Genomic DNA, 12,319 nt, shown 5'->3' with positions numbered 1-12,319 from the left:
TTTGGGTGCTCCTATGTTGGGTGCATATATGTTTATCAGTGTTATATCTTCTTGATGGATTGTTTCTTTAAGTATTATGAAATGTCCTTCTTTGTTTCTTTTTATTGCCGTTGCTTTGAAATCCATCTTGTCTGATATGAGGACTGCTACCCTAGCTTTTTCTTCATATCTGTTTGCTTGTAATACTTTTTTATATCCCTTTACTTTTAGTCTATGTAAACCTTTTGTTTTGAGGTGTGTTTCTTGTAGACAGCAAATATGTGGGTCCTGTTTTCTTATCCATTTTGTTACCTATGTCTTTTCATTGGAGCAGTTAATCCATTTACATTTAAGGTTATTATCGACATGTATTTATTCGTTTCCCTTTGTACCTCTGTTCCTCTCCTCTTTTTTTCTTCTTTTTCTTAAGACATTCCCTTTAGCATCTCTTGCAATGCTAGCTTGGTGGAGATGTATTCTTTTAGTCTTCCTTTGTCTGGGAATCTTCTTATTTTACCTTTCAGTTTGAGTGAGAGCCTTGTTGGGTAGAGTATTCTTGGTAGTAGGCCTTTGTTTTTCATTGCTTGAAATATTTTTGACCATTCCCTTCTGACTTGTAGTGTTTCTGTTGAGAAATCAGTCGACAGTCTTATTGGAGCTCTCTTGTATTTTATTTGCTGTTTTTCTCTTGCTCTCTTTGTATTTGAATGTTGCCATTTTAATTATGATGTGCCTTGGAGTGGGTTTTTGGGGGTTCTTTTTCATTGGGACTCTCTGTGCTTCTTGAGCTTGCATAAGTTTTTCTCTCATCAGGTTGGGAAAATTTTCTGTCAATATTTCTCCTATCAGCTTTTCTATTCCATGCTCCTCTTCTTCTCCCTCTCTTATTCTGATGATCCTGATATTATTTATTCTCATGCTATCCTGTAATTCCCTTACATCTTGTTCATATTTTTTCAATCTTTTTTCATATTGTTGTATTGTCTGGGAATTTTTTTCTACATTGTCCTCTAACTCACTTATCCTATCCTCTGCTTCTTTTTGCCTGCTTTTGATTGATTGTACTGTTTTTCAGTTCAGAGATTGTGTTCTTCATTTCTTCCTGGTTCTTGTTAATAGTTTCTATGTTCTTTTTTATGCTAGTGTAGTTCTCTGCAAGTTCCTTGTAATTTTCTTGGAGCTGTTGGTAACTTCCTTGGAGGTTGTCGTAGTTGTTTTTGAGGTTGTCAAGTATATTGAGCTTCTTCACCACCATTGTTTTGAATTCCATGTCTGACATTTGGGCTATGTTTATTCCACCTATCTCTCTTTCTGGGGATTCCTCTTTTCATTGAGAGGTTGTTTCTGCATCTTATCGTGTTGGATTCTTCTTGTTTGTTTTTGTTTTTTGGATTTGTCTGCTTTGACTTCCCACCTTTGTGGTATGAGATTTTTTATAGGGGATATGGGGGTTTCAGTGGTGCAGTCTCTTTGATCTCCTGAGCCTGATGTTCTTGGCATACCCTTTATGTCGTTGTTTATGCTGTCTGGTTATATTTCAGATGCTCTTTGGTAGGATCTTTCCTCTGGCTAGTTGATTGAGTGTCGCTCTGTCCACTTTGTCTTGAGTTCTTTTGTGGAGATGCTGTTAAAAACATAAACACACAGCCCAGGCAGGAAACCCACACCCTCAAAAATATCCCCCATCCTCTATCCCGCTATCGTCAGCAAATGAGCCAGTATTAATATAAATGTAGAGAGGTTAGGGCTTTTATACTATAGGAAGAATAGATAAGAATTGTTTTTAAAGAGAAAAAATATGATTTTTGAGAGGGGATTATAGATTAATAATAGTAGCAAGTAGTGTCAAGACTATGCAAGACAGTAGGTAATATTTACATTGTGTGTTAATAATAAAAGAAAAAGAGGGAAGAATGCAGAGTATAGTAAGAAAGTGGAATTATTTCATATTAGTGTTATATTGTAGGTATATTCTATTTATTTAGTGTGAAAGGGAGGCTAAACTAGACAGACAAACAAATAAAAATTAAAAAGGGAGGATGAGAAGGAGAGATGGTATGAAACAAATTTAGAAGACTTTTTAAGAAAAAAAATTTTTAAAGAAGTAAAAGTTAAAATTAAAATTAGAAATAAGAAATTTAAAAAATTAAAATCAAATAAGATACAAATAAAAAAACTAAAATAGAAATAAAAATTTAAAAATATATATAAAAGGAAAGTTTTTACTCAGTTCAGCCTTTGCGTGTCGTCTTCTTTTTCTGGATCCACAGCTGGTCTCTTGAGGCAGGCCAAAGGTTCCTGATCCTTGCAACAGCGGCGGCTGGTGCATTCGTTTGGTGCCTGTTGGAACCGGCTGAGGTGCTTGTATGCGTGCACATGTGCAAGCGCAAGGTGGCCTGCACGCTAGCCTTAGGCCTGCCGAGCCGCGCCCCGGGAGTCTTTCTCTTTCCCCTTGGGGCAGGGCCCTGGACACTTGTGCACAGTGGAAGTGAGCGTCTGTGAGTTGCTGCCACCTGCTGTTCCTGCGCTGCAGCCGCCTGCTGTTCCAGCACCCGCCTAGGCGGGCATGAGCAGAGTCCGCACAAGTGGTCTGCACTCTGGCCTGGCGCCCACTGGAGCTGGCCAGGGGTGTCTGCACACAGTCTTCTGTGTGGCCAAGATACATTTTTATGCTTAATTTAATATCTAATTTTTTAATGATAGAGTATTAGTTGATATATTAATTAAGTCAACAAATCTTTGTACAGCACCTATGGCCTGACATTATCTGAATTCCCTTTATTAAAAAAAAGAAAAAGAAAAAATCTTTTTATTTCATCTATGGCAGAATTTAGTATCCATTTATGATCAGTGTAATGACATGAAATTTCAATTAGGTTCCTACTAATATTATGGGCTTTATACTCCTTTTTTTAACTTTAAAATACAAAAATTCTTTAGAATGGTAAGTCAGTGAATCAGTAACCTCAAGGACAATTATTTTATCAGATCCTTTCTTTATTGGCCAGTTTAAGAAGATGAAATCATGAGGAAACTAAACTCCAGGGGAACAGAAAAATACAAGAAGATAGGGACAGTGAAATTAATTTTTCCAGATGTACAATCTATACTATTAAGTAATTATTATATTCAAAGTTGAGTACTTGTGAATATTATCCAGAAATCTCTATATCTGATCTCATCCTATATAAGAAAAAAGCCCCTTACTCTGAAAATGTTACTTATGTTGTATTCAATAAGTCCTATTATTTGTTTAGTGGCCCCCTATGTCAATATCTAACAATGTTTCTGTACTTTTTAACATCAACACTGAGGAAATGCCTTCTCTGAATATTGGCAGTAAGTGGGAGTGGGGCTCATAGCCTACGATGTTTTGCATGCAGCCTAACATAGAAGCAGGAGGGGGTCGAAGAACAGAAGGAAAAGAGCAGTCAAAGAAAGTTGTAATTGGCCAGCTGGTGCAGTGGAGAGCTAACTACTGTGTGAATATATATGCAAGCACTCATTGTTTATCGTTTAGTGTGTGCTTGAGTCTCCCAAGGATGATGACCAAAAAAAAAAAAAAAAAAAAACCCAAAAAACAAACAAACAAAAAAACCGATGGGACAAAACCAAGAGTAATATGCACAACATAAACTTCTTTGAACGTAGGTGAAGATCCCAGCACCCGGCATTTACATGAATGGTCCTGAGGGCCAAGGTTAATAGTTCTAGTACTCCACAGGAGGGATGCAAGGGAGCTGCTGATTCCACTGGAGTTTGCTGCAGAAGTCACACCTTCCTGCTGTTAGGTTGTTAGGCTCTTTCTGCTTCCTTAGGCTCTCCCACTTCTTCTGGAAACTCAGGATATTTGCATGCCTGATCCTGATAAACTTCAAGTCTGGAACTTTTCTGATTATTAAATACAAGATTGAAAGTACCAAAAGTCAGACTATAGACATTTCATTCCAGTGTAAGTCTGGACTGTGTGGTTAATATCTTTCTTTTTAAAATTTAAGTAATTTATTTGTTTTTATTGTTGACACTATTATAGATGTCCCCCATTTGCTCCACCCCCACCACAGCTTACCCTCCTTCACCCAACCCTTATCCTGCCCCCCTGGCCTCTACCACCTTGTCATCTGTGTCCATGGGCCATGCATATATGTTCTTTGGCTAATTTCTTCCAGTCCCCCCAACCCACCTCCCCTCTGACAGCTGTCAGTCTGTTCCATGTGTCCATGCCTCTGGTTTTATTTTGTTCATCGGTTTATTTGTTCATTAGATTCCATATGTGAGTGAGAACATATGATATTTCTGAATTGCATTTTATATCTGTGATTGTGTGTCAAATCTGAAGGAGAAGATAAGTTTAAGGGGAAAAATGGCAGGCTCTTTATCAATGATAGGGAAAACTAGGAAAGATGGTGAAAACATCTGGAGAGAGGTAACGATCTCTTTTTTCTTATGTGTTTCCATTCACTTTCCTGAGAGATCATCAGAGAAGCTCAGGAAGGTAAACCAACACAGAGAAAGGAAACAGTAAGAACACAGCACATCAGAGTGTTGTCTCTGAAATTTACTTCCAAAATTTCTGTCCCACAAGAGTGAACATCTTAGACCTCTTAGAGCCACAGTGATGGAGTTCTTTGGCAATTTCCTCTAAGACTTGGCAGAGGTAAATGAGAGATGAGCTATTGGTGCACATGCTTTGTTTCTCAATGGTTTTATAAAGCAAATGCACAAATGTCGTCGGTGGCGGCAGCCGTCCGTCTCGAGAGACGATGGTGTAGCTTCTCAAGAGTCTATCTGCACCGCCGAGAATGGCTGTGCAGTCCGACTCGGGAGTGACACGGTATCTGTCTCCTCCCGTGTTGAATCGACATCTTGCGATGATGCTGGAGTGTCCTCTCCAGTGAAGCTGAAGCTACAGAGCCTGGGCAGGGTGATATGGAGGGTCTGCTGTTGCCCATGCAGCAGACCCCCCCCTCTCTTCGCAGCTGAAGGGTCCAAGGGAAAGACGGAGTCAATACAGCTTGGCTTCAGGTGCGCCGCAGGAGTTGCCGGTGTTGACTACAACGTCAAACCGCCTTAGGGACTCCGGCTCCGGATTTTCTGTCGGGGTTTACTCCCTTAGCCTTTCCCCTGAAGAGGTATGCCGCAAGGCAGCGGAGGTTTTTTGGAGTCAGAGTTTTCCTTCTCTGATGTGCCCTGACTGGAAGATCGAACCAGCGACACTGAGCTCGCAGGCCGACGCTCAATCCACTGAGCCAAACCAGCCAGGGTTTGCACAAATGTACAGTTGAAATAAAGAAAGTTGGTTTTGGTTGGCTATCTGCAATGGCCACACTTGCAAACTATTCTTTATGCTTATCCAGAATAACATTTGGAAAATATATGCCTTTCCCGAAGACTCTTCTTCGATGGGTCTGTGTTACATCAGAATAAAATCCTGTACCAGAGACTACAATCTTATAAGGACCAAGCCCTGTGTCCTTCCCAGCCTCATTCCCCACTCTCCATTCCCACACTTCACCTTCCAGGCATTCTGCTCTCATTTCCTGTTCTCCAGGCCACTAACCCAGCCCCACCTCAAGACTGTGGAACACGCTGTCTTCTCATGCACACAGATTACATTTTCTGTGCTTGTGCCTGGTAGCTTCTCTTCCTGGAGATGCCAGCTCTCACGCTCACCTCTGGAAGGCCTACCAGACTGTACCCTATGGGGACTTCCTTTAACACCCTGGAGACTTCCTGCACTGGCCTCTGCTAACACTTGTCATGCCTTCATCTCAGCTTGTCACTCTCTATTTGTCAGTTCACTTTCCCTTTGACTGTGGACCACATGCTCTGCAAGGCACTTACCACTCCTTCACTTGCTAGTGCCTGTCCATGCACCAATCCTTCATGACACTGAGTGGGAAAAAGACAAAACAAAAACAAAACAAAACAAAAACATGGAAAAACAATGGATATTAAAACACTAATATCTTGCCCAGCTTAGATGAAGAGACACACCCTGCTTCATGGTTGATCATGAGTTTTCATATCTTAATGTTTAGCCTCTTTCCTAATCATCTCATCTCAAGGTCTGGATTTATCTCTCTGAGATGGCCCCTTCTGCTTCTGCCAAGTCTGAAAGGCTGGGCACTGGAGGGGAAGGCCAGGTATTTGTTGGTGACATGAAAGGATATTGGTGGGAATCAGCCATTTCCTCAGTGTTCCAGCTACACTTGCTCTGCACAAAGGAAAAGGTAGAAATGGTGGGTGCTGTGCCCGTGCTGCGACTCTCTGCAGTCCCCTTACAGTGTAGCTGGAGTGGACAGCAAGTGTCTGGGACATTTCTGAACCATGTTGCTATTCTCTGGCTGCTGCAGATCAGTTCTCTTTGGGGTCCACTCATTGAAACAAGGATTCACTTCCTTGCATCTGAAGTTAGGGCTGCAGAGTCCTTATTCTCTCATTCTTCCCAATTACGGAGCTGAAGTGTCAATATTTTCAAATACAAGCAAGTCTTTATTGCAAACAAACAGTAACAAAATGAAGAAACATTACATATGTCTAAGGTGTTCCCATGCAAACAAATATTATGAGAGGGACTCCCCAAATTTTAACCCATTGGATTGAAGAAGGTCTCAGCCACTGAGGATCCCAACCAATTTCAATCAAATATCTCTATAACTTATAAGGGCTGGAAACCATTCGGTTTTTTTTGGGGGGGGGGTAATTTGACAGGATGATGCTCTTTGAATAAAGTTATATTATCTACATCTTCCTGAGTCAATTTTGGTTATCTTATTTTTACTAGAATACCATTTATTTTCATTCATGACTTGAAACATACTTAGAAAAATGATAGTATGGGCTCTTTCAAGTAATTTAACATTTTAAAATTTAAGTTTATAGAGGTATAATACCATAAAATTTACCCTTTTTAGGTAAATCATTTGATAAGTTTAGAAAAACATATGCAGCCAGGTAACCATCCCCTCAGTGAAGATACAGAATGTTTTCCCTGCCTCTCCCCTTGCCCACAGCCCCTCTCCACCACTCATCTGATTTCTGTTTGCTTTTTCTTTTTCAAGATGTCATAGTATTTTTGCTTTATCTTTATTGGATTCTTATTCTTGCTTACCTTAGTTTTTGACATTGTTGCTATTCTAATTGTTTTAAATTTAAGATTTCATCTTTATGTTTTTTATTTTTCTCATTTTTAATAATTGGGGCATGTGAAAACATAACCTTTCCTTTATCTGTACCCGACATTTTATTAGATGAAATGCTATTACTACCCATTACTTTGTTTTTTATTTCTTCTTGGATCTGAGATGTTTTAATTTTAAGCATTGTTTCACATCTTTAATATTCTAATTTTATTGCCTTATTATCAATATCTGTGTTATTTATGCTTTGTGGATTTGATCAAAGTTCTTTGTCATATGCTATATATCAACTTTGAGACAAGTTACTTATATCCTTTAAATCTGGGTTCTTCATATGGCTAATAGTCTTAAAATTTTTAAATCCTACAACTTTAGGCCATGACCTGAGGCTGTCTGTTTCCTGTGTGGGGTGGGGGGCATTGGGGGAAGTTGTACCACACAATGGTGCCTGAGCAAAGGCCTTGGAGCAGTGATAGGCAGGGGTGGGGGTGCTGGGGGGTGGTTCTGGATCCCTGCTTCTGCCCAGTGTCCCACCTGCACTGCACAGGGTTTTATAGGATCACATTAACCAAAAAATGCACCATGGAGTTTTATGAGTCCACATATTTTATTGTCCTTATTCCTTCAATAGTTATTACATTATTTTTCCTCTTCTGGCTTTTTGTGAAAGAAACATTACAAGGGGAGGACCCCCCCCCAAAAAAAACCCAGAATTTTTTAAATTAAAAAACTGTATTTATTCTTACATGTTAAAATGTCAGTCACCTTCAAAGTACTCTCCATTTGATGCAATACACCTATCAGGACATTTTTTCCATTGCTCAAAAACAGTTTCTGGGGAGGGAGAGAAGGGGGATAAGTAAGGGAGGGGTTTAGTCAAGGAACGTGTATAAATGACTCATGGATACGGACAGCGGGGGAGGGATATGGTTGCGGGAGGGGGGCTGGGCTGGGTGGGGGAGAGAAATGGGAGAAAAATGGGACAACTGTAATTGAAAAACCAAAAAAAAAAAAAAAAACAGTTTCTGAATTTGTCAATTTTGATGCCTTTTAGTGTTTCTGCCATTTTTTGTTTCACCCCTTCCATGTCAGCAAAACGTTTCCCTTTGAGGACATTTTTCATTGCTCAGAGTGAGATCAGGTGAATAGGGAGGGTGGGGTATGAGGGGTCATGCTGTTTTTGGTCAAAAGCTGCTGAACCCTCAGCACAGTGTGGGCAGGTATGCTCGTAAACCATCCATCATGAAACAGATGAATACCATGAAGGCTGTTTTAGAAGAGAAGGAGAAAGATCTAGCCAATTAAAGGAAATTATTACAGGATCTTCAAGGAGAAAATGAATCCTTAAATGCTCCTGTTCAGGAGGTAGCACAAGATTACTTGAAAGAGGCTTGTTCTGCATCACAATTTGAAGAACGTGAGATCCTGTTGAAAGAAAATGAAAATGAAATGAAGAGTGAAGAGTATACTAAAAGTAAGGGAGAAAGATCTTTGTAGCAAAACAAAGTGGCTACAGTAGGTACAAGAGGAAAACAAATGGTTTCAACCCTGAATGGAGTAGCTTAAGTGACAGAACTGCCACCAGACAATCTTCCTTTTCTCTGCATGAAGAACTGTTTGAAGGAATTTCAGAAATAGAGAGAGAAAGAGCTGGTCTCTAGAATGAGCTAGATTCTTCTAAGGACACTATGGAACGCCAGAGGAAGAAAAACCACTGACTTTTGGAAGAAAAACTGGGAAGTGATGAAAGCATTGGCATCAACCGAGAAAAAGCTGCAGGGCAGAGTGAACAGGCTTCCAAGGAATGACAACAAGTGGAAGCTGTAGAGTTGGAAGCCACAGAGGTTCTCTTCTAATATGAATTATAGTGAATGGTTGCGTGGATTTGAAAAGAAGGCAAAAGAATGTGTGACTGAACTTCTGATTCAGAGGAGGTTAGGATTCCAGAACACAACTTGAGAGAAACTGATGAAATGCACACATTGTGACAGCTACACTGTGAAAAATATTAAACCTTCCTTGCAGAAACAGAAAGAACTTTACAGCAGTTACAGAGAAGTGTGAAACTAGAAAAAAATAAGTGGAAAATTAATGTCAATGTATCATAAAAGACTAGTAAGCAGATGCAGTTTCATTCACATTTTTAGAACAAGAGCTAAAGTGATTAAGAAAAGAAAATAAAGGTGTCCACCAGTAGATGAGTGGATAAAACGACTATGGGATGTTTACACAATGGAATACTATTCAGCTGTAAAAAAGAAAAAAAAACTTACCCTTTGCAACAACATGGATGAACCTGGAGAGTATTGTTAAGTGAACTAAGCCAGTCAGAGAAAGACAAATACAATATGATTTCACTTATATGTGAAATCTAATGAACAAACTGAAATAACAAGCAAAATAGAGATGAACTCATAGATGGAGAGCAGGCTGACAGCTATTGGAGGTGGGAGGTTAGGAGGTAGAGGGATGGAGCAAAAAGAAAAAAGAACTCATGGACATGGCCAACAATGTGGTGATTGTGGGGAGAGGGAGATATAAGGAGGTTAAATAGTAATGTAAAGAAATATAATTAAAAAAATTTTTAAAGATGTCGAAAATCTGGGAAGAGAGCAAGAGAATCTGGAAATGGAGCTAGAGAAGGCAGAAACAGGATGATCTATCTGTCATAGAAGTTGGAGAGTTAAAAACACAATTAAATGAAATGTTCCCAAAACTTAGAATGGAAGCAAGTGAAAAACAAAAGGTAGCTGGTGACTTGTATGAGGATCAGCAGTCACCGGATCTCATCCTGTCAAAAGGAACAAAAGCTGCTGGAGACACCACTGTTATTGGGATTAGTGATGTTTCCCCAGAAATGGAGTTTTCTGAGATGGAGACAGTGTCTGTAAGTCTAAATCAGATGTGACACAGTTACAGCAGTGGCTTCAGTCAGGAAACCAACAGCTCACTGAGTAGAAGAATACTGCCTGGTATTGGAGTGAAGTACTGGGAAATTGGTCATTCACAGATAACAGGAGGTATTGTTTTGTATTTTGACAAATAAAGCCTTATTTATGTTTCATCCTTTCTCCTTCAGCAGAAATGCTGAACAGAGCTTTGTCTTTTCTAATCCTTGTTAGACTACTGATTTAAAGAGGGAGGAAAAAAAGCCAACTCTGTAGATACCGTCAGAGTTTAGCTTTATAATAAAAATTGTTTAAATAATTAGGCCTTTGCATTCCTGAAGATAAAATAAACATAATCTTTAATCTTACTCTGCTCAATAAAATTGTTCAGAAAATCAAAAGTAGGACTTCTGGTCAAGATGGAGGCATAGGTAAACACAGCTTGCCTCCTTGCACAACCACAGCAAAATTACAACTAAAATACAGAACAGCCATCACTCAGAACCATCAGGAAATCAAGCCATGCAAAAGTCCGGCAACTAAGGATTTAAAGAAACCACATTCAAACAGACGGGTAGGAGGGACAGAGGGGCGGAGACCCATAGACATGGAACCAGCTGGTCTCAAACCCACATGTGAGGGATATAAAATGGAGGGATACCTCAGGGGTGAGGGGTCCCACCCCTAATACCAGACCACCCACCCAGAGTTCCAGAGCCAGGAAAATAAGTCCCCACAACTTCTGGCTGTAAAAACTAGAGTAGGTTGAGTTGGTAGAGGAAACTCTGGGATTCTCCGGCCTCTCCTCTTAAAGAGCCTCACACCACACATGCACTCAGGCTCATTCCCCCTGAGCTCCAGCACCAGAGCAGCAGCTTAAAGGGCACCAGTGGCATACAGGAAGGAAGTGGTGTCTGGCATCAGGGCGAGAGCTGGGGGACAGCTTCTTCCAGATAGATGTGCAGACACTGGCTATTGTACCTTTTGTGAGCCCTCCCCACACAAAACCACAGTGTGGTGGCAGCATATCTGAATCTCCATCAACCTGGCTCACACAGTAAGCTCTGCCCTGATGATTATCTAAGGGTCTGCCCCACTCAACTTACAGGCCCACACAAGTAACCCTACCACCCTGGTAACAGTGGCTTTTCCATAGGAAGGGCTGGGCTAGGTGCAGGCTTCAGACCTTCCTAAATACTCTCAAAAAAGCAACAGCAGATCCCAGCCACATACCTCTCGTTGAGTGGCCCCAAGCCTGGCAATAGTAGCAGCCATCTGCAGATCACTTTATAGCTTACACCAAGAAACCTCAAACAGAACACAGGTGGCGGCAACCTTGGCCTGTATCACCTGGGAAACCCCACAGCCAGCAACCCAATGAACAGTTACAGACCAGATTGGAACACCACCCAACCACCTCCACAAGCCAGGGGTCACACACAGTCTTAACAGCTATCTGGCCTGGGTAAATCCCTACCTTAACCTGCAAACAGCAATCAAAACTCAACCACTAAAGAAGGTAGTACTCAACTCACATGAAGGGTGTGCCTTGAGTGTACAGCTTGGGAGATGAAGGAGGCTGTGCCACTGGACCCTACAGGACACCTACTATATTAGGCCATGCTACCAAGACAGGGAGTCATAGAAGCTCTACCTAATACATGGGAACAAACACAGGGAGGCTGTCAAAATGAGGAGACAAAGAAATATGGCCCAAATGAAATAACAGAACAAAACTCCAGAAAAAGAACTAAACAAAATGGAGATGAGCAATCTATCAGATGCAGAGATCAAAACAGTGGTTATAAGGATGTTCAAGGAACTCAGTGCATACTTCAACAGCATAAAAAAGACCCAGGCACAAATGAATGATATACTAACTGAAATTTAAAAAAATTTCCAGGGAATCAACAGTGGAGTGGATGAAGCCAAGAATCAAACAATGATTTAGAATAAAAGGAAGAAAAAGACATTCAATCAGTACAGCAAGAAGAAAAATAATCCAAAAAAATCTAGGATAGTGTAAGGAGCCTTTGGGACAATTTCAAGTGTTCCAACAGTGACATCATAGGGTTGCCAGAAGGAGAAGAGAAAGAGCAAGATATTGGAAACTTATTTGAAAAAATAATGAAAGAAAACTTACCTAATTTGGTGAGAGTAATAGACATACAAGTCTAGGAAGCACAGAGGGTCCCAAACAAGATGGATGTAAAGAAGACCACACCAAGACAGGCGATAATTAAAATGCCAAAGGTTAAAGCTAAAGAGAGAATCTTAAAAGTGGCAAGAGAAAAGCAGATAATTACGTAC

The 12,319-nt window shown here is 40.4% G+C and overlaps 1 protein-coding gene and 1 pseudogene across 3 annotated transcripts in view; both read left to right on the top strand.

Moving 5' to 3' along the window:
- Positions 1–12,319, top strand: part of GCSAML (germinal center associated signaling and motility like) — a 61,909-nt gene that overhangs the window by 23,274 nt on the left and 26,316 nt on the right. The window lies entirely within an intron of this gene.
- On the top strand, positions 8,364–10,079 carry LOC150000437 (kinectin pseudogene; annotated as a pseudogene).

This window comes from Furipterus horrens, unplaced genomic scaffold (assembly GCF_987537825.1).
Source record: "Furipterus horrens unplaced genomic scaffold, mFurHor1.1.pri manual_scaffold_10, whole genome shotgun sequence".
Classification (NCBI taxonomy): domain Eukaryota; kingdom Metazoa; phylum Chordata; class Mammalia; order Chiroptera; family Furipteridae; genus Furipterus; species Furipterus horrens.
This window is presented reverse-complemented; position numbering and strand designations above follow the sequence as displayed.